General features: G+C 40.0%; 6 non-coding genes across 6 annotated transcripts; 2 read left to right on the top strand and 4 right to left on the bottom strand.

Moving 5' to 3' along the window:
* Nucleotides 1-11,000: 11,000 nt before the first annotated feature.
* On the top strand, nt 11,001-11,073 carry TRNAK-UUU (transfer RNA lysine (anticodon UUU)). Its single transcript has one exon. It is a non-coding gene; the product is annotated as a tRNA-Lys (tRNA).
* Nucleotides 11,074-12,754: 1,681 nt separating this feature from the next.
* Nucleotides 12,755-12,826, bottom strand: TRNAD-GUC (transfer RNA aspartic acid (anticodon GUC)). Its single transcript has one exon. It is a non-coding gene; the product is annotated as a tRNA-Asp (tRNA).
* A 1,453-nt stretch (nt 12,827-14,279) lies between these two features.
* TRNAK-UUU (transfer RNA lysine (anticodon UUU)) lies at nt 14,280-14,352 on the bottom strand. Its single transcript has one exon. It is a non-coding gene; the product is annotated as a tRNA-Lys (tRNA).
* A 1,812-nt stretch (nt 14,353-16,164) lies between these two features.
* Nucleotides 16,165-16,236, bottom strand: TRNAM-CAU (transfer RNA methionine (anticodon CAU)). Its single transcript has one exon. It is a non-coding gene; the product is annotated as a tRNA-Met (tRNA).
* A 3,179-nt stretch (nt 16,237-19,415) lies between these two features.
* TRNAL-CAA (transfer RNA leucine (anticodon CAA)) lies at nt 19,416-19,523 on the top strand. The gene is made up of 2 exons: nt 19,416-19,453; nt 19,478-19,523. It is a non-coding gene; the product is annotated as a tRNA-Leu (tRNA).
* A 2,449-nt stretch (nt 19,524-21,972) lies between these two features.
* TRNAL-CAA (transfer RNA leucine (anticodon CAA)) lies at nt 21,973-22,079 on the bottom strand. Its single transcript has 2 exons — nt 22,042-22,079; nt 21,973-22,018 (listed from the first exon to the last, which is right to left on the bottom strand). It is a non-coding gene; the product is annotated as a tRNA-Leu (tRNA).

Genomic DNA, 22,079 nt, shown 5'->3' with positions numbered 1-22,079 from the left:
GCCATGAAGTGATAGGACCAGATGCGATGATCATAGTTTGTTGAATGTTTATTTTTAAGTCAGCTTTTTCACTCTCCTCTTTCACTTTCATCAAGAGGCTCCTCAGTTCCTCTTTGATTTCTGCCCCAAGAGTGGTGGTCTTCTGCATATCTGAGGTTATTGATATTTTTCCCGGCAATCTTGATTCCAGCTTGTGCTTCATCCAACCGGCATTTTGCATGATGTATTCTGCATATAAGTTAAATAAGCAGGGTGACAATATACAACCTTGACTGTAGTTCTTTCTCAATTTAGAACCAGTCTGCTGTTCCATGTCCAGTTCTAAGTGTTGCTTCTTGACCTGCATACAAGATTTCTCAGGAGGCAGGTAAGGTTGTCTGGTATTCCCATCTCTTTAAGAATTTTCCGCAGTTTGTTGTGATCTTTTTTAGGTGATCACTTTTGTTAGGTGATTTGGGGGCAGTTTTAAGAAAGTATGGCTTTGCATTGGTTTGTATACATTCAGGAGGTGGGGGGTAATTCTGTGGTTGGATATCTTAAATCTTACCTAAAGTAGGGCAAACTAAAAATAGAGCTGAAATTAGTAAAGAAATGGTAGTTGTTTGTATAATGTGGGAGAGGGAAATGTTTGGTACTCTCTGGCATGGACAATGTTCTGTTTATTTATGTTCAGACATGATCATAGAGTTGTCCTGTTTCTGTCTTAATCTATTACAGAAGTCTTGCCTGATATTGATGTTCTGGAAAATTGCTTATATTCAACAAGAAAACATTAAGACATAGCTATAAACGCCAGCTCAGTTCCTGGATGTTCAGGGTTGCTTTTCTCTGATTCATAATTTATATATGCAGACAGCTAGATGGTGGTAAAAAGCCATGAAGAAACAGTAAACAAAGAAATATGGGATGTAAGGGAGATTTCAACAATGAATGGGAAGGACTAGAGATCTCTTCTAGAGAATTAGAGATACTAAGGCAACATTTCATACAAAGATTGGCACAATAAAGGACAGAAATGGTATGGACCTAACAGAAGCAGAAGATATTATGAAGAGGTGGCAAGAATACGCAGAAGAGCTATACAAAAAAGATCTTCAGGATCCAGATAATCACAATGGTGTGATCACTCACCTAGAGCCAGACATCCTGGAATGTGAAGTTAAGTGGGCCTTAGGTAGCATCACTACAAACAAAGCTAGTGGAGGTGATGGAATTCCAGTTGAGTTATTTCAAATCCTGAAAGATGATGCTGTGAAAGTGCTGCACTCAGTATGTCAGCAAATCTGGAAAACTCAACAGCGGCCACAGGACTGGAAAATGTCAGTTTCCATTCCAATCCCAAAGAAAGGCAATGCTAAAGAATGATCAAACTACTGCACAATTGCACTCATCTCACATGCTAGCAAAGTAAAGCTCAAAATTTTCCAAGCCAGGCTTCAACAGTACATGAACTATGAAATTCCAGATGTTCAAGCTGGATTTAGAAAAGGCAGAGGAACCAGAGATCAAATTGTCAACATCTGTTGGATCATCAAGAAAGCAAGAGAGTTCCAAAAAAACACACATCTACTTCTGCTTTATTGAATATGCCAAAACCTTTGACTGTGTGGATCACAACAGACTGTGGAAAATTCTTCAAAAGATGGGAATACCAGACCACCTGACCTGCCTCCTGAGAAATCTGTATGCAGGTCAAGGAGCAACAGAACTGGACATGGAACAACACACTGTTTCCAATTTGGGAAAGGAGTATGTCAAGGCTGTATGTTGTCACCCTGCTTATTTTTTTTTTTTTTTTATAATTTTTAATTTCAGATATACACATGCTCCCCATCCTGAACCCTCCTCCCTCCCAACCTCCCCATACCATCCCCCTGGGCCCTCCCAGTGCACCAGCCCCAAGCATCCAGCATCGTGCACTGAACCTGGACTGGCATCTCGTTTCATACATGACATTTCACATGTTTCAATGCCATTCTCCCAAATCTTCCCACCCTCTCCCACAGAGTCCATAAGACTGTTCTATACATCAGTGTCTCTTTTGCTGTCTCGTATACAGGGTTATCGTTACCATCTTTCTAAATTCCATATATATGCGTTAGTATACTGTATTTATGTTTTTCCTTCTGGCTTACTTCACTCTGTATAATAGGCTCCAGTTTCGTCCACCTCATTAGAACTGATTCAAATGTATTCTTTTTAATGGCTGAGTAATATTCCATTGTGTATATGTACCACAGCTTTCTTATCCATTCATCTGCTGATGGACATCTAGGTTGCTTCCATGTCCTGGCTATTATAAACAGTGCTGCGATGAACATTGGGGTACACATGTCTCTTTCCCTTCTGGTTTCCTCAGTGTGTATGCCCAGCAGTGGGATTGCTGGATCATAAGGCAGTTCTATTTCCAGTTTTTTAAGGAATCTCCACACTGTTCTCCATAGTGGCTGTACTAGTTTGCATTCCCACCAACAGTGTAAGAGGGTTCCCTTTTCTCCACACCCTCTCCAGCATTTATTATTTGTAGACTTTTGGATCGCAGCCATTCTGACTGGTGTGAAATGGTACCTCATAGTGGTTTTGATTTGCATTTCTCTGATAAAGAGTGATGTTGAGCATCTTTTCAAATGTTTGTTAGCCATCTGTATGTCTTCTTTGGAGAAATGTCTATTTAGATCTTTGGCCCATTTTTTGATTGGGTCATTTATTTTTCTGGAGTTGAGCTGGAGGAGTTGCTTGTATATTTTTGAGATTAGTTGTTTGTCGGTTGCTTCATTTGCTATTATTTTCTCCCATTCTGAAGGCTGTCTTTTCACCTTGCTAATAGTTTCCTTTGATGTGCAGAAGCTTTTAAGTTTAATTAGGTCCCATTTGTTTATTTTTGCTTTTATTTCCAATATTCTGGGAGGTGGGTCATAGAGGATCCTGCTGTGATGTATGTCAGAGAGTGTTTTGCCTATGTTCTCCTCTAGGAGTTTTATAGTTTCTGGTCTTATGTTGAGATCTTTAATCCATTTTGAGTTTATTTTTGTATATGGTGTTAGAAAGTGTTCTAGTTTCATTCTTTTACAAGTGGTTGACCAGATTTCCCAGCACCACTTGTTAAAGAGATTGTCTTTAATCCACTGTATATTCTTGCCTCCTTTGTCAAAGATAAGGTGTCCATATGTGCGTGGATTTATCTCTGGGCTTTCTATTTTGTTCCATTGATCTATATTTCTGTCTTTGTGCCAGTACCATACTGTCTTGATAACTGTGGCTTTGTAGTAGAGCCTGAAGTCAGGTAGGTTGATTCCTCCAGTTCCATTTTTCTTTCTCAAGATCGCTTTGGCTATTCGAGGTTTTTTGTATTTCCATACAAATTGTGAAATTATTTGTTCTAGCTCTGTGAAGAATACTGTTGGTAGCTTGATCGGGATTGCATTGAATCTATAAATTGCTTTGGGTAGTATACTCATTTTCACTATATTGATTCTTCCAATCCATGAACATGGTATATTTCTCCATCTATTAGTGTCCTCTTTGATTTCTTTCACCAGTGTTTTATAGTTTTCTATATATAGGTCTTTAGTTTCTTTAGGTAGATATATTCCTAAGTATTTTATTCTTTTCGTTGCAATGGTGAATGGAATTGTTTCCTTAATTTCTCTTTCTGTTTTCTCATTATTAGTGTATAGGAATGCAAGGGATTTCTGTGTGTTGATTTTATATCCTGCAACTTTACTATAATCATTGATTAGCTCTAGTAATTTTCTGGTGGAGTCTTTAGGGTTTTCTATGTAGAGGATCATGTCATCTGCAAATAGTGAGAGTTTTACTTCTTCTTTTCCAATTTGGATTCCTTTTATTTCTTTTTCTGCTCTGATTGCTGTGGCCAAAACTTCCAAAACTATGTTGAATAGTAATGGTGAAAGTGGGCACCCTTGTCTTGTTCCTGACTTTAGAGGAAATGCTTTCAATTTTTCACCATTGAGGATAATGTTTGCTGTGGGTTTGTCATATATAGCTTTTATTATGTTGAGGTATGTTCCTTCTATTCCTGCTTTCTGAAGAGTTTTTATCATAAATGGGTGTTGAATTTTGTCAAAGGCTTTCTCTGCATCTATTGAGATAATCATATGGTTTTTGTTTCTCAATTTGTTAATGTGGTGTATTACATTGATTGATTTGCGGATATTGAAGAATCCTTGCATCCCTGGGATAAAGCCCACTTGGTCATGGTGTATGATCTTTTTAATGTGTTGTTGGATTCTGATTGCTAGAATTTTGTTTAGGATTTTTGCATCTATGTTCATCAGTGATATTGGCCTATAGTTTTCTTTTTTTGTGGCATCTTTGTCAGGTTTTGGTATTAGGGTGATGGTGGCCTCATAGAATGAGTTTGGAAGTTTACCTTCCTCTGCAATTTTCTGGAAGAGTTTGAGCAGGATAGGTGTTAGCTCTTCTCTAAATTTTTGGTAGAATTCAGCTGTGAAGCCGTCTGGACCTGGGCTTTTGTTTGCTGGAAGGTTTTTGATTACAGTTTCAATTTCCATGCTTGTGATGGGTCTGTTAAGGTTTTCTATTTCTTCCTGGTCGAGTTTTGGAAAGTTGTACTTTTCTAAGAATTTGTCCATTTCTTCCTCGTTGTCCATTTTATTGGCATATAATTGTTGATAATAGTCTCTTATGATCCTTTGTATTTCTATGTTGTCTGTTGTGATCTCTCCACTGTCATTTCTAATTTTATTGATTTGATTTTTCTCCCTTTGTTTCTTGATGAGTCTGGCTAATGGTTTGTCAATTTTATTTATCCTTTCAAAGAACCAGCTTTTGGCTTTGTTGATTTTTGCTATGGTCTCTTTTGTTTCTTTTGCATTTATTTCTGCTCTAATTTTTAAGATTTCTTTCCTTCTACTAACCCTGGGGTTCTTCATTTCTTCCTTTTCTAGTTGCTTTAGGTGTAGAGTTAGGTTATTTATTTGACTTTTTTCTTGTTTCTTGAGGTGTGCCTGTATTGCTATGAACTTTCCCCTTAGGACTGCTTTTACTGTGTCCCACAGGTTTTGGGTTGTTGTGTTTTCATTTTCATTCGTTTCTATGCAAATTTTGATTTCTTTTTTGATTTCTTCTGTGATTTGTTGGTTATTCAGCAGCGTGTTGTTCATCCTCCATATGTTGGAATTTTTAATAGTTTTTCTCCTGTAATTGAGATCTAATCTTACTGCATTGTGGTCAGAAAAGATGCTTGGAATGATTTCTATTTTTTTGAATTTACCAAGGCTAGCTTTATGGCCCAGGATGTGATCTATCCTGGAGAAGGTTCCATGTGCACTTGAGAAAAAGGTGAAATTCATTGTTTTGGGATGAAATGTCCTATAGATATCAATTAGGTCTAACTGGTCTATTGTATCGTTTAAAGTTTGTGTTTCTTTGTTAATTTTCTGTTTAGTTGATCTATCCATAGGTATGAGTGGGGTATTAAAGTCTCCCACTATTATTGTGTTATTGTTAATTTCTCCTTTCATACTTGTTAGCATTTGTCTTACATACTGCGGTGCTCCTGTGTTGGGTGCATATATATTTATAATTGTTATATCTTCTTCTTGGATTGATCCTTTGATCATTATGTAGTGACCTTGTCTCTTTTCACAGCCTTTGTTTTAAAGTCTATTTTATCTGATATGAGTATTGCTACTCCTGCTTTCTTTTGGTCCCTATTTGCATGGAAAATCTTTTTCCAGCCCTTCACTTTCAGTCTGTATGTGTCCCCTGTTTTGAGGTGGGTCTCCTGTAGACAACATATGTAGGGGTCTTGTTTTTGTATCCATTCAGCCAGTCTTTGTCTTTTGGTTGGGGCATTCAACCCATTTACGTTTAAGGTAATTACTGATAAGTATGATCCCGTTGCCATTTACTTTATTGTTTGGGGTTCGAATTTATACACCATTTTTGTGTTTCCTGTCTAGAGAATATCCTTTAGTATTTGTTGTAGAGCTGGTTTGGTGGTGCAGAATTCTCTCAGCTTTTGCTTGTCTGAGAAGCTTTTGATTTCTCCTTCATACTTGAATGAAATCCTTGCTGGGTACAATAATCTGGGCTGTAGGTTATTTTCTTTCATCATTTTAAGTATGTCTTGCCATTCCCTCCTGGCTTGAAGAGTTTCTATTGAAAGATCAGCTGTTATCCTTATGGGAATTCCCTTGTGTGTTATTTGTTGTTTTTCCCTTGCTGCTTTTAATATTTGTTCTTTGTGTTTGATCTTCGTTAATTTGAGTAATATGTGTCTTGGGGTGTTTCGCCTTGGGTTTATCCTGTTTGGGATTCTCTGGGTTTCTTGGACTTGGGTGATTATTTCCTTCCCCAGTTTAGGGAAGTTTTCAACTATTATCTCCTCAAGTATTTTCTCATGATCTTTCTTTTTGTCTTCTTCTTCTGGAACCCCTATGATTCGAATGTTGTAGCGTTTAATATTGTCCTGGAGGTCTCTGAGATTGTCCTCATGTCTTTTAATTCGTTTTTCTTTTATTCTCTCTGATTCATTTATTTCTATCAATCTATCTTCTAATTCACTAATCCTATCTTCTGCCTCTGTTATTCTACTATTTGTTGCCTCCAGAGTGTTTTTAATTTCATTTATTGCATTATTCATTGTATATTGACTCTTTTTTATTTCTTCTAGGTCCTTGTTAAACCTTTCTTGCATCTTCTCAATCCTTGTCTCCAAGCTATTTATCTGTAATTCCATTTTAATTTCAAGATTTTGGATCAATTTCACTATCATTATTCGGAATTCTTTATCAGGTAGATTCCCTATCTCTTCCTCTTTTGTTTGGTTTGGTGGGCATTTATCCTGTTCCTTTATCTGCTGGCTATTCCTCTGTCTCTTCATCTTGTTTAAATTGCTGAGTTTGGGGTGTCCTTTCTGTATTCTGGCAGTTTGTGGAGTTCTCTTTATTGTGGCTATTCCTCGCTGTGTGTGGGTTTGTACAGGTGGCTTGTCAAGGTTTCCTGGTTAGGGAAGCTTGTGTCAGTGTTCTGATGGGTGGAACTGTATTTCTTCTCTTTGTTCAGTCGCGCTGTGGGGAGGGAGGGAGGGATGCTGCAAGCAAATAACACTGGCGTGCGCTCGCAGTGCCTCAGCCACACTGGGTCTGCCCCCGCTCACTGCGCGTGTAGCCTCCCTGCCCACACTGCTCGGGCTCTAGGTTGTTCCGCCAGGAACAATCCGAGGCTGGCCCTGGGTTGTATGTACCTCCCAGGTCCAAGCCGCTCAGGTTCAGGCACTCGGGTAGTCCTCAGAGGCGCAGACTCAGTTGGGCCTGAGTATTGTGCTCTTCCCAGGTCCGAGCAGCTCAAGTGATGAGGTGTTTGGCGAGCGCCAATGCTGCGACTTATCGCCTCCCCGCCACTCGGTTATCTGGGCGCAAAACCGGCGCACCTTCTTAGGCAGATGTTAACCGTCCAGACCCCCAAGAAGTTTTAGTTAGCAAAGAAGCCTGCTTACAGTTTTATAGATAATGTCTCTCTGGGGCTGCGATTGCCCCCTTCCGGCTCTGGCTGCCTGTCACCGGAGGGGGAAGGTCTGCAGCCGGCTATCTCTGTTCAATTCTTTGTTCCGTGCGCGGGCCTGGCGGTCTTAGGTTGGGGCTGGCTTTTCGCGTGGTAGATATCCCACAGTCTGGTTTGTTAGCCCAAATTATTTCGCTCAGATAGTGCTTAGGGTATTCAGGCCAGATTCTTACTCTAAGCGATGCAGCCCGCGCTGCGCCTCCCTGCCCAGCCCCCGCTTGTTAATGGCGCCTGCAGGCGTCTGCGCTGCTTCTCCGCTGGGGGAGTTATCGTAGGACTCGCAATCTTCGAGTTTTAATTGTTTATTTATTTTTTCTTCCTGTTATGTTGCCCTCTGTGCTTCCAAAGCTCGGCACAGATTCGGCAGTGAGAAGGTTTCCTGGTGTTTGGAAACTTCTCTCTTTTTAAGACTCCCTTCCCGGGATGGAGCTCCGTCCCTCCCTCTTTTGTCTCTTTTTTTGTCTTTTATATTTTTTCCTACCTCCTTTCGAAGAGTTGGATTGCTTTTCTGGGTGCCTGATGTCCTCTGCCGGCATTCAGAAGTTGTTTTGTGGAATTTACTCGACGTTTAAATGCTCTTTTGATGAATTTGTGGGGGAGAAAGTGTTCTCCCTGTCCTACTCCTCCGCCATCTTGGCTCCTCCCCCCACCCTGCTTATTTAACTTACATGCAGAGTACATCATGAGAAACGCTGGGCTGGACGAAACACAAACTTGAATCAAGATTGCAGGAAGAAATATCAATAACCTCAGATATGCAGATGACATTACTCTTATGGCAGAAAGTGAAGAGGAACTGAAGAGCTTCTTGATGAAAGTGAAAGAGGAGAGTGAAAAAGTTGGCTTAAAACTCAACATTCAGAAAACTAAGATCATTGCATCTGGTCCCATCACTTCATGGTGAATAGATGGGGAAACAGTGGAAACAGTGCAGACTTTATTTTTTGGGGCTCCAAAATCACTGCAGATGGTGACTGCAGCCATGGAATTAAAAGACGCTTACTCCTTGGAAGAAAAGTTATGACCAACCTAGACAGCAGAGACGTTAAAAAGCAGAGACATTACTTTGCCAACAAAGGTTCATCTAGTCAAGACTATGGTTTTCCCAGTGGTCATGTATGGATGTGAGAGTTGGACTATAAAGAAAGCTGAGCACCGAAGAATTGATGCTTTTGAACTGTGGTGTTGGAGAAGACTCTTGAGAGCCCCTTGGACTGCAAGCAGATCCAACCAGTCCATCCTAAAGGAAATCAGTTCTGAATATTCATTGGAAGGACTGATGCTGAAGCTGAAACTCCAATACTTTTGCTACCTGATGCGAATAACTAACTCATTTGAAAAGACCCTGATGCTGAGAAAGATTGAAGATGGAGGAGAAGGGGACAACAGAGAATGAGATGGTTAAATGGCATCACTGACTCAATGGACATGAGTTTGAGTAAGCTCCAGGAGTTAGTGACGGACAGGGAGGCCTGGAGTACTGCTGTCCCTGGGGTCAAAAAGAGTTGGAGATGACTGAGCAACTGAACTGACTGAAATACTGTAATATTGAAGGTTTGGGTGGCATTTGAACAAAGACCTGAAATAATAAAAGGATTGAGTCATGTGAATATCTGGGGTAGATATTTCCAGGCAGAGGGAATAGCCAGGGCAAAGTTGACAAAATGGGATAAAGCCAGATGTTTTTGAATAAAGGTAAAGAAACCTATATAGCTGGCAGAGAAATTGTGCAACATATAATCTCCTTACTTAACCTGTCTTTAGTTCAGTTCAGTTCAGTTGCTCAGTCGTGTCTGACTATGCGACGCCATGGGCTGCAGCACGCCAGGCATCCCTGTCCATCACCAACTCCCAGAGCTTATTCAAACTCATGTATCCACCGTTTCTCAAATCAAAATTGTCATCCCTTCCCACCCATTCCTTCATCCCTAGGCCTCATCCAAACTCTCATCCTATCTTTTTTTTCCACCTCTGATTTTTCTCTTATCAGTGACATTGAGAGACAGAAAAAGTACCTAAAATTTCGTGAAGCTCAGAGATAGAATAAGGATGTTTATTTTAAACATATCTTGGACATCAGGGGAAAAAATCCTGCAGGAGGGATGGTTTGTTTTTTAGGTCAAGTCAAAATGATTTCTGATCCACATTTAGTAATATCTAAATATTTTCTCCAGGTATATATCTGTTACATATTTAATTTCTGAAGTTCTCTGTATAACTTCTATAATAAAATAGCATTTGCACATGATTTCATAATGGTTAGTATTATGGGTAATATATGAGTCTGTATTTTCTTCATGTTTGGTCAGGATTGCACTTGGCTTCACATACAGAAAAAACAGTAAATAATACCTTAAATAATTTAAGGATTATTGACTCAAAAATTCATAGTCCTGAATTTGGCAGTCCTCATGGAACTAAGTGGTTTCTATCTTCCTTTTCTGCACCTATGCTTTGGGATTTTGCTCCTGTGATCTCTCTACTGCTGCTGCTGCTAAGTCGCTTCAGTCGTGTCCAACTCTGTGCGACCCCATAGACGGCAGCTCTCCAGGCTCCCCCATCCCTGGGATTCTCCAGGCAAGAACATTGGAGTGGATTGCCATTTCCTTCTCCAGTGCATGAAAGTGAAAAGTGAAAGTGAAGTCTCTCAGTCGTGTCTGACTCTTAGCGACCCCATGGACTGCAGCCTACCAGATTCCTCCATCCATGGGATTTTCCAGGCAAGAATACTGGAGTGGGGTGCCATTGCCTTCTCCGTGTGATCTCTCTACAGGTGCTCAAAAACTGTCTCATGAATCAATAAACACTGAATGAACCAAAAGCACTATTTCCTTAAGTGTCAAGCCATTCCTGTCTTTGGACGAGTTGGGCTGCTAGATAAAATGTGGAGGAGAAAATTAGAGGAAGCCTTGGATTTCTTCCCAGACATTTCATTTCTGAAACTGAGGGCGGGGCAGGGGGAGGGGGACACCAAAGGGTACAACCAAATTTGATGCCCCCACATTATGTCAAGATTAGAAACCTCATCTTTGCCCATCTTTTCATTCTTTGGAAGATTCTCCTCCGTTACTTTAGTTGTTCCTTAAAAAAAAAAAAAATCTCCTCCAGGTTCTCTTACAGGTTGGTGAGGGGAGCCTTGTGCATCTTCTCTTCAAACTTATCTGAGAAGTAAATATGATCTCCTTTGACCCAGATTGGTGAATCTTCTTCGGCAGTAATTGACTCTAGGAATAATCTTCATTTCTCCAGCAATTAAAAATGTACTTAAAGAATGTACAGTGCAGAGGTTAAATGGTCTGTTTGGTGAGTAGATGACTTAAGTGGTCGAGCCCTGCTTTTGAAAGACCCGGGTTGTTTCTGAAATTATGGATTACTCCAGTTCTTCCTGGAGATCGAAATTGCTAATGAGATTTGGTTATTTATAGGACAATTCAACTTCTAAGATCAGGGCCTGGATAGCTCAGTCGGTAGAGCATCAGACTTTTAATCTGAGGGTCCAGGGTTCAAGTCCCTGTTCAGGCGCTAGCCTATCTTTTTAAGGTGACACACATTGAGGTTTATGTAATATATTTACATGACTCAGTAAAACATGATATAGAAGAAAATAATAAAGACATAGGGTAAAATGTTAAGGAAAGGTGGATCTGGATATAGAGTGTTCCTTATAAAATTTTTATTTTTGTAACCTTTCTTATGTTTGAAATTATTTCCAAATAAAAAAGTTCAAAAGTATATTAGTAAATGTAGAATCACCAGATTTGAAATTTTAAACATATTTTAGTAAGCTGTATATGTCCGAATTTCAAAACATCCAAGTATAAACAAAACCAGCACATTTTCAATACATATTTAGGTGTACTGTACAACTTATGTTAGCTAGTATCTAATAACTTCATCAGGTTTTTTTTTTTAACCAATGTTATACGTTTTCCTTTTTTACATATAAAAATTAAAGTACTTTGGCCAATTAGAGCTATGGAAGGTGTCAGTGCAAATGTCCATAATTTTACATGAATTGAAATTATACTATTCCCACTCTTGTGTGGCACTCTTGTGCTGACTACCTGATTTGGAGGAGTAACACTAAGTTACTTTTATCGTTGCAGCATAATGTGTAGTAACAATATGATCCATGTTAGATCGCTAGTGGGTTTTTTTTTTTAATGCTTTACAAATAGCTTACATTTTATATTAAATACAATAATAATTTGAATATGTTAGTAACATTGTCAGAGTAACTAACCAGAGAGAAATGGCCAGCTGCTCCGAAACTCTGAGGCATATTGAAATTACATGGTGAGAATTTTAAATTCCTACTGAAGCCTGGCTACCACCTCCGGACATTCTAATTTAATTAGTATGGGTTGCCATCCCTCTGTCAGGAATTTTCACTTTGCCGACATAGGTCTGTATGGTCAAAGTTATGTTTTTTTCCAGTAGTCAAGTAGGGATGTGAAAGTTGGACCATAAAAAAAGGCTGAGCACCGAAGAATTGATGCTTTCCAGTTGCGATGTTGCAGAAGACTCTTGAGAGTGCCTTGGACTGCAAGGAGATCCAATCGATCCATCCTAAAGGAAATCAACCCTGAATATTCATTGGAAGGACTGATGTTGAAGCTAAAGCTCCAATATTTTGGCCGGCCACCTGATGCGAAGAGCGATCTTATTGGAAAAGACCCTGAGGGTGGGAAAGATTGAAGGGAAAAGGAGAAGAGAGCAGCAGAGGACGAGATGGTTAAATGGCATCACCGCGTCAATGGAAAAGAGTTTGAGCAAATTCCGGGAGATAGTGAAGGACAGGGATGCCTAGCGTGCAGCAGTCCGTGAGGTCGCGAAGAGTCGCACATGGCTTAGCGACTGAACAACAAGGTTATTCTAATGTGCACCAAAATTTGGGAACCACTGAGACTTTTCTAAGGGCGGTTCCTGTACAAGCCACATCTCCATCACCTCAGTTGACAAATGAAAATTAATATTGCAAGATCTCGGAATATTTCGAGTCAAATGGGCACACTTTGAACCCCCGCGCTATATCTGACTTCTCTCAGAGAGAAGGCAGCCGTGGGTTTCCATCAGAAGGGAGTTGCTTGCTCAGTAAACACACTAATAAGTCAACACGGGAGAATTTAACTTAGAACAAAACCAAAGAGCAGAAAGATTTCCTTTCTGTTACAGGCTTAGCTGAAAAAGGTAGTATTGTGATCTCCCCGTCGGGGAATCGAACCCCGGTCTCCCGCGTGACAGGCGGGGATACTCACCACTATACTAACGAGGAAGACCCGTGAACGGACTTTAAAAGAATCTCAGTTAAGAGACATTCACATGTTGTGCCGTGAACTCTTTCTGGGCAGTGGGTTCCTAGGAATTTCACGGATCTTTAACGATAAGAATACAGGAAGAATATTTACAATAACAGTCCATCAAAAGGGATTCCTCATGTTATCTAAATTTTATCACTAATAGCAAAGAAATGTTCATTAATATCAAGGAAGGCATTAAACTTAAAAAAACAAACAAACAAACCAAAAACCTCCCTCCATTCAAAACGACTTCTTTTCTTCAAGTTTATTCATTGTTTTAGATTCACCCCAAGGAATCACTTTCCCCTGGAACTTTCTCTCATGTTAGTGTGCTATTACTGTCTCTGTGTTCTGAAGACTAGGACATCGGAATTAAGATATGGGCAGGGCCATTCTCTCTCTGAAGGCTTGCTGAAGGACTCCTTCCTTGCTTCTTCCTAGCTTCTAGTGGATCCCCAAAATCCATTATAGTTTTTGGCTATAGCTGTATGGTTTCAGTCTTTGCCTCTGTCCACATATGACTTTCTTCTTTCTGTCTGCCTCCTAGTGTTGTCTCTTGTAAGGATAGGGTAAACCAGTGGTAGGGTTTAGGCTCCACCCTTATCCAGTATGAATGACCTCATCTTAATGTAACTACCTCTGCAAAAACCTGTTTCCAAACAAGATCACATTCAGAAGTTCTAGGTAGACACAAATTCCTGCCTACAATATTTAACCCTCTAAAATTAAGGATGAAAGATGAGGTGTTATGTGCAGAAATATAGTTAACTGCACCAAAGTATACATTAAAATGTATAAAAGTACTGATTAAAATTGCTTATGGGTGAGACAGAAGGGAGGTTTTTGGTGTTCAGTCTAAAGAAACAAGAAAATCTCTAGACAAAGACAGGCATCAAACACCTCAAAGGCAGTATTCATGGTTCAGGTTCTTTGTTGCGTGAGAGCTTCCTGGTTTATAGGCAGTTGTCTTCTCACTGTTGTCTCACATGGCAGAAGGGACAGAGAACTCCCTGGGGTCTCCTTTGAAAGGGCACTATTTCTATTTTTGAGAAATTAACTCATAACCCAATCAGTTCTCAAAGGTCCCACCTCCTAATACCATCACATAGAGTCCACCCAAATTGTTCCCTTCTACTCCCAGATTAATGAATCATTTTAAGGGAACTTTTAAATGACTTACTTCTAAAACTGTCACTAGTTTATTACTTTTAAATGATGCCTTTTTTTGATTCCTCTTAGAAACTTGGGGAAGTGTTTTTGTTAATATTAGAAAAGGAAAATTAATGAAAAACTAAACGGTAAACTATTTTAGGTCAGTGACTTTGCTTGATTTGGCTGTTAAGGCTTCCTCACTTTCAGAGGCATTCTTAAATGGGCTGTTATCCAAATAGTTTTTAAATAAACACTGAAAACAAATCGAGGCCTTAGCGCCTGAACAGGGACTTGAACCCTGGACCCTCAGATTAAAAGTCTGATGCTCTACCGACTGAGCTATCCAGGCCCTCTAAGAGACCATCTAACTCATTATGTAAAATAAGACCACCAGAGGGATTCTAGTAATAGTCATGCTACTACTGCTAAGTCGCTTCAGTCGTGTCCGACTCTGTGCGACCCCATAGACGGTAGCCTACCAGGCTCCCCCGTCCCTGGGATTCTCCAGGCAAGATCACTGGAGTGGATTGCCATTTCCTTCTCCAATTTAGGAAAGTAAAAAGTGAAAGTGAAGTTGCTCAGTCGCGACCCCATGGACTGCAGCCTACCAGGCTCCTCCATCCATGGGATTTTCCAGGCAAGAGAACTGGAGTGGGGTGCCATTGCCTTCTAGTCATAGTTTTGGAAATTACTTGGGTCTTCCAGGGGGCTTTGATTCTGTTTCACCAGTGACATCAGTAAGTGGGAAGAATTTCAGGAAAATCAAAGATTGGGTAAGGAATGAAGATTGTGATACAAGGAGGAGGATCATTCCCCATTGTTTCCTCCAGTGTTTTCTTTCAGAGTTGGGATTTCCTGGAATTTTCATGCCAGAGCAAGAAACAAACTTGACGCCCACATTGAAGTGGTGGTTCCATCCAGGAAAGGAACTCCCAGAAAACTCACTTATTCAAAATATTCATACATCTCACTTTCAGCACGTGCACCTTTCCTCATCTTTCCTTTACATGTTTTTTCTTCACTCTCCCCAGTCTCCTTTCCCCTCTACTCTTCCCTACATCTTTCCAACCTCCCATTTGCCAATTTGGAAAGTCCACATTTGTCCCCTCCTATTCTACTTTTCAACTCCACGTTTTATCTTGAGCTCCATTCTACTTATAAAGACAAGAAGAATCAGGCAGTTGAAACTGTATCCCCTGCCTCTGTAAGAGCAGGTCTTCATTTGTTCATGAGACTATTAGGAGAGTGGGATTCAGCTGCCCGCAGCTCTAAAACCAATACTTTATAGGTAAAGTTGGTGGAAAGGAAAGCTTGCTTTATTCTGCAGGCCGACAACCCAGGGCGGACTTGTGTCCAAAGGCCAACTTCCCCCACTGACAATCAGTGGGCAAGAGCTTTTAAAGGGGCATCTCAAGGATGGATAGGTGGCCGGAGGGGGCTATATGCAGAAACAGCACTGTCAGCTCTGACAGTCATCTTGAACTCTGTGATTCAGTGATCTGATCAGCATCATCTTGATTGTTTTGAGTACAGCCAATCTTTAGTGCCAAGGTCAATTTGTTCCCATTTCTTTGAGGCCAGTTCTCAGAATTGTGGCAGCTTCTGTCATCTCTACAGTCTGGTCAACATGCTGTTAACTTCTTCTACTGGTAGGGGTTTCAGTACCTACAAGACAGCTCAAAGGATATGACTCAGGTTCTTCACTTTGCTTAATAGCTAAATTATTATTATTTTGTCCTGTTTGACTGCTTTCCTTTGCTTCTGCATTTTCTCACTTCTCTCGATTAAATTTATTGTTTGGCTAAAGTTTCTCTACAGACAAAAGGCAAACGGGGAAGATGGGGAAGGACCATAGTGTCCTGCTCTGTTTCAAGACTGGTAAGCATGTCTGTGTAAACAAAAAAGTAGTGGTAGAGTCACTGCATATAGGCGATAATTAAGATGTTGCACGGTTTCCCAATATATTGTGAGCTTTAAAATGACATATTTGATTGAGGCTAATTTTCATCAAGATCAAAGAAAACAAGAAAGGCAAATCAATTGTGTCACCGTCATGAGTGTTTTAATTTAGTTGCCTCTGCATAGTGTTCTTGTGGAAATCTTGGAATTTGAGGAAGAAAATAACAAGTGTTGGTCTAGAGCTTGTGGAAGGAAACGACATTAGCAGAGGATGGTTTCGATCCATCGACCTCTGGGTTATGGGCCCAACACGCTTCCGCTGCGCCACTCTGCTTTTCACACTGTAGTGTTTTCTTGCATCTCATTAATTTGTATAAAGATTGGTAGACACCCGAGTCTATCAATTCCTCTTGCTTCCCTTTTCCCACTCACTTCCTCTAACTTACGTCTTTCATTCTGAGTCGGCCCCTCATCTCCTTCTCAAAATTGCCGCCTGCACGCAAATCTCTAAGGCGTCTGCACTTTTGCAATTTCCTTAAGGAAACCGAAGCTCTGAAATCCTTTCTCAGGAACTTGGTATTCCAACCCTTAGCTTCTCCTACACCGATTTCTAGGGATGAATTTAGAACTCAGACTTCTTCTCCTCTCCCGCACCCGCCTTCCCGAGCCTCCCACAGCTCACTCGGACTCTGAAGTTCGAACCCCTTGGCTCCTCCACGTCAATGGCAAGGCCAGGGACAGGGCAGGGGCACCGCATGGTCGCGCCGCCTAGAAAAACTGAAGACTTGGGGGAAGAGAAGGAAAAGCAAATACTTTTGAGAATTGCAACTTGAAGAGTTAAGGGAGATATGAAGCCCAAGGTGATCTACCATAGCTGGATTCTTTGTTCACACTTCAGCGGACAACACCTGTTACCTGTTTATTCAAAACCAGATTTCTCTCCTTTCATTTTCATGGTTATATGCCACATTCTTTTGTATGATTTGTATTGCTCTCCCTCTCTTTTTTTTTAAAGTCTTGGACATCGAAAGTGTTGTTTACTGGAGAGATGAAACATTTAAATGGATTTTTATGAAAATAGATTATCAATGCTCCAAACACCTTAGGAACCAGAAATCATCATTTTCCAAGGGCAGAGACTTAAAGGCAATGCAGATTAGGAGAAAACATGAGCATCTTGAATCAGGTGCTTATGTTTCAATTCAAGCAGAGAGAACTCGAGTTTCTTGAGATGAAGCTAGCCACCAACATTCAAAATGAGGAAGTGTGATTTTTGCTTCATAAGTCTACCTCAGAAGATGGTTGATCGATCCTATTCTGAGCTGTTCTTTCCTTTTCATATCCCCTCTGAATTCTGCAGGGCTCTGATCTTACCTTTTTTTTTTTTTTTTTCTTCCTCTGCTACAGAAGCCACAAACTTTGTCTTAACCTCTTTTTAAAGACAGAAACCATGGAATCATCACTTCCTCCGATATTTTCATTCCCAGTAACCTCCCCAACTACATTAACAGAATAAAACTACCACCTTCAAAAAGAGAATCATTGGCCCAAGGTCTTGTAAGCCAAAAACTTTTAGTCCTGAGTGTTCTCCCAGGAAGACCTTAGAAGGAAGGTTTGTAAATTCAGTGAGGTACTGCTGGGGTCCAGGCCTTGGTGGTGTTAGTGGCCTTCTATAAAAGTCTTCAGAAGCTCAATGCAGACTTTTTTTTTTTAGTCATCTGAACTGAATTGTACTGAATTGACCTTGAAGTGAATTTTATTCCAGAGAGGAGACAAAATATAAACTTTTAAAGGATACCAATAAAGAATATATTTAGGAACCAAAGGTAGAAAAGAACTTTGAAATAAAACATAAAAATCCAACTATAAAGACAAAGATTGACAACCATGACTATATTAAAATCAAGATCTTTTCATTAAAAATATCACACATAATTCCACACTCAAGGAATGGGACTATGTTCATCTTATATTTGTTTGGAAGTTGAGTTTTCAACTTTTCATCTGATTACTAACAGCAATGTGTTTGGAGAGTTTAAAAGAGGGAGAAAGAAGTCATGACTAGGATGTCAAGAGCTAAATGAGAGTATTTGACTAAGGGGAAGGGGAAGCTGTTAAGTTTGAAAGATCGTTAACTGGCAGAAAAGGAGGACTCAGCATATTTTCTAAGTGTTTGGAAATTGGGACACCATAGTTCAGAAAAGGCAAATTTGGTTTGTTGGGAATTTGGTTTGTTGCAAAACCGTCTAAATGCCAGAGGTTACAAATAGAAACATGCAGGTGAATGAAACATGAAGGTCTTTTGAGTGACTGCTACTTGTCACATGGTTTGCTAGGGAAAGCACCTACATAAATTTTTTTAAACCCTCAACAATCTTGAGGTAGGGAATTGCCCTCTAAATTTACAGATTAAAAATATGTTCACAGATGGTCAAAATAATGTAAAATATCAACACATCACACTTTTGTAAATGATGAAGCTTGAATTCAAACATAAGCACCTGATTCAAGATCCTCATGTTTTCTCCTAATCTGCATTGCCTTTAGAAAAGTATTTCAGATTCTCTACATGAAGACCAAAAACAGCAAAAGAAACAACTCACTTCTGATCGATGTGCACCCAAAATGGATCTTTAAATAGCTGTTTGCCAGTTCATGCATATGTGTTTGAGTTGTCTTCTGCAGGCAATGAAAAATTTCTGAAGGTTGTTAATTTGGAAGACTAACTAAAAACTATTATCAGACAGAATAGAAAGAAAACACTGGATGAATACCTCTCACCTTAACCAAAGCAGGAGGGATATTTAATCATAACAGCAAAAACATTTTTAAAAACTCAGTAAAGATTTTAAACCAAGACCTTATTCTAGTTCTCCATGCTCTATGTTTCTCTTTTTATGTGTCTTATAATAAACCACGTCCTGCCTCTTCACTTCACGTCCCTTCTTTAAGCACACACTGAAAGAATGTAAAGGGGAAGATAAGTTAGAGCGAGACAACAGTGGCAATGGAAGGAAAGGGAAGAGAGGAGAGGGGAGAAAGCAGTGGATCTTGCAGGAACTGTGAAGATGCTGAAAATATTATTGTATAGGGACTTGAAGTCCCACACACAGGCTCAGTCCCCATTAATAAAATACTGTGCTAAGATAAAATACTGTGAGATACTGTGAGCACTGGGAAAAGCTCCTGAAAGACGTGCTGATAAAATCTGTATCCTAAATCCTCTGTTTCTTAAAGTTGATCGTGTAATGTGTAACTCATGGTCATGAGGGATGGAATGGGAGAAAAAGACTCAAGGTACGTGAGGTGGGCTCCCAATCTTCAAAGCAGCATCAACTCTGTCTCCCAGTGCACCTCCTCACCATAAAATTACTCCTTTCTTGTCTTTTGGCTTTGCAGATAATTCTTGGTTTACTCCTGTAATTTCTAGAAATAACTGTTCCTCTTCCTCTCAGATAGAACAGGCTTCAGTCATTGACAGAGTCGTTACTGCTGATATCTTGTCAGTGTCAAGTCAGGATGGCCGAGTGGTCTAAGGCGCCAGACTCAAGATTCTATCTTCCCTCTCTTGGGGCTTCTGGTCTCCGAGTGGAGGCGTGGGTTCGAATCCCACTTCTGACAAGACTCAGTTTTGTTCTTGGCACATATGTGTCTTTCATCTCACTCTTGCCTTTCCAGCTTCATTCTCCCGAGACTTGAGTATCCTCCCTTATTCTGTAGTTGGGTTCTTTCTACCTTTAAAGACAGTCCCCACTAGCAGCTCCACCCAGGCCTATACTTAGGAAGGTCCTGGTATCCCTGGAAGAGTCACTAACAAGTCATCTCTACAACCACCAGCCAAGCATTTGACAAATGGAAATTCCCAATCAGAGAACCTGGAGTATTCCCACATACAACTGGGCACATTAAAAAAAAAAAATCTCTTTGCCACCGATGACTCCCACTTCCCAGAGAGAAAGAGGCAGTGGATTTCTATTCCAAGGTTGTCCCATACTCTGTCAGCCTGTTTATCTTAATGAAGCCCAGGAACTTGACTTAATAACAAAAGTACAATGTAACCAGAAAGCTCTCTCTTTCCTATAGAGACCTCAACCCAGACTGCTATGCACTGGGGGAACATGGCCTCACCATTGGCAAATCAAACAATGTTCTCCTGCATGACCACACCAATGAAAAGGACCCAGACTTTCTCAGTGGTAGCTCAGCTTAAGAAGCTCCCACATAGTCCTATTTTTTTCCAGTGGGAAAGTTACTGGAAAATTCACTGATTTCCCCACATGGAGGAACTGAAAGAAACAAAATAGAAACAATAATAATAATACTAATAAACCCACTGGAATCAGTTTGTAGCGTTTGTATTTTCGTATTAATGAGAAAGATATCCAAAAGAGTAAGTACACAGTTTCTGGTTTTCCCTTTTGATTTAAAGATAGCATCACAGTACCTATGGTACTATTTCCCAGGTTAAGTAAGAAATGACAAATTGGGGGATGTGGCAAGCACTCAGACCATCATTTCCTAAGTTTTTTAAAATCAAGCTCTGTAACAATTTCCTGGCTAGAAGAAGGATCCTCAGAGCTTAGTATTCAGCATCCAGCCCAGGTGTTGGGTACTTTATAAAGGGAAGAAAACATTTTAAAGTGATTTCTATTTTATTTTACTTTTTAGATTTCCCCATTTATCTCAAAATATACTAGGAATGCTTTGGAACAGAAAATAAAACCAGTTACAGGAAAATAAACAGTCTCAATCTGAAACAATGGTTGGAAGAAGATGAAAATGGAGAATGGAGAAAAATAATTTGGAATTTCATGATTTCAGGGGAAATGCAGGACAGGAAAGAGTGGTGGATGTTTAGGAATCTGCAGAAGTGAGAGTGAAAAAAGTGGAATTTAATGATGGAAGGAAAAGTGACTTTGGATTCAAAAGGATAATTAATCACCCTTGGTAGTTTAGGGCTCATTTTGGTTATTGGTCCATGCATACTTTGTTTCAGAAACACCTTTTTTTTTTTTGGTCACAACCTGTATCCATCTCTTTCTTCTCCCCAAAACATATAGATCCTCTCTGAAGTATTTAATATTCTTTAGGAGAGAAATTACCCTCAAAAAAACTGCTGTTGATTTGTGTGATTTTTATTGGCACTGTTAATCCTTATGTTTTTATTTTACTCAACACAGTTTGAAAAATCTATTGTCTTGCTACAGTCACATCTGCTCCTATGTGCAGCTGCTACATAGTATGAAATTCATGGGTGGCCACTGACGTATACCTGGTGGATATCTAGCTTGCCTGTAATAATCTGGTACTGCAAAATCCTGCACTTAGACAAGGCCAACCATGGAGTTGAGCTGGAATTTCACTGAGGTACATTCCTAGGAGGAAGATTGCTGTGAAATGATTTAAAAGCTATACAGGAAGAAAAACTCATTTAACGTCAAAGCTGCAAAAGTTAAAAGTCTTAATTTTAAGACCAATATCTTACCAAGCTTACGTAGCTCTTCACAGAAGGCATTCTTTTTTACCTTAATAAAAATAAAGATATCTAAATCAAATCATTTTGAAAAGAAATCTCAGAGCGAGCTCAGTTTTACTCAGTTTTACCAGTATGAGCATTTCCTTTTGATAACCTAAAAATATTTTCATCAGTGTCATAGTCTTGAAGGACTCTCCCTCTTAGATTTTAGAGATGACATAAGAAGGTGACAACGAAATACTTTGTGAGAGCTTTATAACAGATTCTTTTCCGTGTACAGAAAAGCGGTGAGGATTTCATTCATTTTCTCCACAGTAAAAACCCAACATCCAACTGTGGATGACTCATCAGTTGACCCACTAAGGAAAAGACCACAGGTTGTTACGGTACTTTTTTTCTAGGAGGAGGGGATCTCAGAAGGCAGTGCTGGAGGTTGCCTCCACGTGATTCTGAAAGTACTCCAGGATTCTTTGACCGGGGAATTCTCACTGTCGAATACCGGTCAGGGCCCGGAAATATTTGAGTGTCTAGAGCTGAGTATCAGGAACTGTCCAGTACTTTTATTCTGAAAGTCGTAAGAACAAAATGAGAATGTGTCAGAAGTGGGATTCGAACCCACGCCTCCACTCGGAGACCAGAAGCCCCAAAGGTGGGAAGCAGAAGCTTGAGTCTGGCGCCTTAGACCACTCGGCCATCCTGAC

This window comes from Bos grunniens, chromosome 23 (genome assembly GCF_055505025.1).
Source record: "Bos grunniens cultivar Pamir isolate PY7600 chromosome 23, Bosgru_T2T1.0, whole genome shotgun sequence".
NCBI classification, from domain to species: domain Eukaryota; kingdom Metazoa; phylum Chordata; class Mammalia; order Artiodactyla; family Bovidae; genus Bos; species Bos grunniens.
This window is presented reverse-complemented; position numbering and strand designations above follow the sequence as displayed.